Here is a 3,629-nt window from a genome sequence, read left to right on the forward strand (position 1 = left end):
GGGGGCTGCGGCGGCGGCGCGCGGGAGAGGGAAGAGGCCCGCCCGGTGCAGGCAGGTGCTGGCGGCCCGAGAGCGGTCCTGCCGCTCTCTCCAGGAAAAGCGGAATCAATCAGATGCGAGGCCGACTTGGCCCGCGGGGCCCGGCGGTGGGAGCGCTCCCCCGGCGGCCCCTCTGGCTGGCGCAGCCAGCTCCTCCCGCGCCGCCGCCCCCAAGCCGAGCCGAGCGCGAGCAGCTGGCCCCGGCCCGCGTGCGCCCGTCCTCCGCCCCTGCCCGCGTCGGCCCCGCGCAGCCGCCTCCTGCCTCCTCCCCGCCCCGGGAAGCACCGAGTGGGCTGCCGAGCCCTTCTTATTTATACTTCCTTCCCGGCTTGACATAAGAGGTTTATTTTTGATCTCTCACTATTCCCGTTTCCCCTCCCCTGGGATCAGAGAGAGAAACCGAAAAGAGGGAGAGAGAGTGGAGAAAAAAAATTGGGATGAAATGCAAAACCAATCAGGCAGCGAGACCCGTCCGCCCCCCGCCCCTCCAAATGTCAACTCCAACTTCTTTCCCTTCCCTTTACGCGCGGACCCACGTTAACCCCTACCATGCTGGACTGACCCTTTAGAAAGAGTCCTTGGGAGACCCCGGCTGCTTCCTCGTGTGCGGCCAAGGGTCCAGGATGCATCCTCCGAAGAGGCTTGTGCACTGGTCTCAGCGACCCTGTTCGGATCCCTGCAGATCCCTCCGGAGATCCGACTGTGTGGGGCGAAGGTTTCGGAGCTTTTCACTATAAAGCACAACAGGGAGGGGGAACGGTCATGCCAAAATCATGCCTTCCTCTCCTCTCTACTGCACAGGCTTCCTAACTCTCACTCCAAATGGAAGATTGGGAAAAGAAAAACGAAACAAAAAACAACCCACCTGGTTAACCCCAGCAGGGCCTCTCACTGCCACGTTGGAGGGCGACCGGGGCAGAGGCCAGCACAGCGGTAAGATACCAGCAGTGAGGTTGGGAAGTTAGCATTTCCCTAGGAGGAAAACAGATCTCTAGTTCCTGAAAACGGTCTTCTCTTCTGGATACTGCTCGTTGCCAGGGACTTCACGTAAAGTGGCGGGCCCTTTCACTGCATTGGCCACAGCCCCAGGTACAAATGTGTATGAGGTGGATTCATTCTGTCCCATGTCGCCACCGTCCCCTGGGGAAGGGGGTAGTACTCAAGAAGGGAGGATGGCATGGTCTCTAAGCAACAAAACTCCATCCCACCCCAGTTGCAACAACACAGGTCTGGATTGGGTGCAGGGCCCTGTTCTCTACCTATAGACTCTAGGCTCACCACTCACTGTGCCTTTCTCTGAGTTGTCAATGTGGGTGATGCTTTAGGAATCGCTGGGATCAGGGCCTTTAAGTCCTTTGCCAATTCACCTGTCCCAGGTACCCAGCTCTGGGCTTATGCTGGGATGTTGACAGTCGAGGTCATTGCTGATTCTTTTCAGCCCATCTGACCTCTTTTTGCAACCCTGGTGGTTCAGCATGCATCTGAGACTCTCAGGGCTTGTTACCACCAAAGAGGAGGCTCTTGCCCAGGGAAAAGTGCTACCAAATTCCCTCTAAGTGTCCCCCCTCTTTTTGCTTTCTCAGAAACACAGAGGGACAGCTGTGAATTAGATGAAAGAATGGACTTCCCAATCTAGCACCGTGCAGAACCTCCTTTCCTACATAACTTATAGGATAAGAATAACCTGAATCTAGAATGCTTTGGGAAAACACTTCTAGAGGCAAGAGAATGGAAAGAATGGTCTCTTCAATGCTTTTCTCGAAATGAGCAAAACACTTCTTCCTAGCACAGTGCTGTGTGCTTGGGGCAGTCTGACCTGGGCAAGCAATGAATACAATTCTGAGTTGCCTCAGGGCTGCTATAACAGTTCAATGATTGGCTATTACCTCCTTGAAGCCCCTTATTTGCTGTTTCCCAGAGTACAACTCTTAATTTTCTTTTGTTGAGGCAGAGTCTCACTTTGTCACCCAGGCTGGAGTGCAATGGCATGATCTCAGCTCGCTGCAACTTTAGCCTCCCAGGTTCAGGCGACTCTCCTGCCTCAGCCTCCCAAGTAACCAAGACTGCAGGCGTGCACCACCCCACCTGTACTTTTAGAAGAGACAGAGTTTTGCCATCTTGGCCAGGCTGGTTTCTAACTCCTGACCTCAGGTGATCTGCCCACCTCAGCTTTTCAAAGTGCTGGGATTACAGGTGTGAGCTACCATGCCCGGCTAGCTTCTGATTTTCAGTAGCGGTTAGGTCCTATGGGTTTTCCTTCTTTCTCAAGTGTGGGCATGTGGGAGGAGTGGGAGTGAGAAGCATGCCCAGTTCCCCTTTCTCCCGCTCAGATGCTAAGGGCCAGAAATGGGAGATTTAACTGGACCAAGGAAAGTCTTGAGTGTCCATGGAGCCATCAGTTGTGAAGGCTCTGGAAATTGCTGCTTCATTTTTATTTTATTATTTTTTGAGATGGAGTTTTACTCTTGTTGTCCAAGCTGGAGTGCAATGGTGAGATCTCAGTGCACTGCAACCTCCACTTCCCGGGTTCAAGTGATTCTCCAACCTCAGCCTCCCAGGTAGTGGGGATTATAGACTCCCGCCACCATGCCCTGTTAATGTTAGTATTTTTATTAGAGATGGGGTTTCACCATGTTGGTCAGGCTGGTCTCGAACTCCTGACCTCAGGTGATCCACCCACTTCAGCCTCCCAAAGTGCTGGGATTACAGGTGTGAGCCACGGCGCCCGGCCACTGCTGCTTCATTTTTTTAATAGGATGAAGTGCCCCCATGGGTAGCATTTTGGAAGTTCTCTTTGGAGAGAGAAGTCAGATAGTGAGCTTTGGATATTATCCTTCCTCATTTTAACAACAGCGACATCACCACCACCACCATCACCCACAGCTGCCGCCGCCTGCCGCCACCACCACCTGCTAACTGGTTCATTGATTGGCTTGAGGGCCGCTTTTCCCTCCTGGATTCCCCGTTTCCCAGATGTGCAGTGCTGGTAACTTCCAAGGTAGCCCCTGCCATCTGCAATACAACCACAAGGTGTCAGGCTTACCTTGGCTATGTTAAACCCAGGGCCTGGGTGTAGGGAGAGGGAAAGGGTGGGTGGTTTGCAGTGGAGGCCCTTAGAGGAATGGCAGATGAAAACAGTACAGCAAAACAAACATCAACAAACAAACCCGTGAAAATCCCACAAGGGCATTCTGCCAATTCCGGATTTCTTACATTACTACTTTATTTCCCGAAATATATAATTACAACAGGGTTGCCCAACTGCGGCCCGTGGGCTGAGTCCTGCACGCTGCTTGTTTTTTTGCGCTCTACAAGCTAAGAATAGTTTTTGTATTTTTAAGTGGTAAATTAAAAAAATTAGAAAGAATATTAAAATTTCATGACACTTGAAAATGGTATGAAATTCAAATTTGTGTCCCTAAATAAAGTTTACTGGAATGCAGCCACAGCCTTTCACGTGCGCATTCTTTGCTCTTGAGCTACGAGGTAAGGGTTGAGTACGCCTAAAGTATTTACTATCTGGCTCTTTGCAGACAAAGTTTGTTGACTCCTGAATGTAAAAAAGCATTAATTTGGATTCCTCAAATTTG

This window comes from Aotus nancymaae, unplaced genomic scaffold (assembly GCF_030222135.1).
Source record: "Aotus nancymaae isolate 86718 unplaced genomic scaffold, 86718_ANA_hifiasm-v0.15.2.pri h1tg000012l, whole genome shotgun sequence".
Classification (NCBI taxonomy): Eukaryota; Metazoa; Chordata; class Mammalia; order Primates; family Aotidae; genus Aotus; species Aotus nancymaae.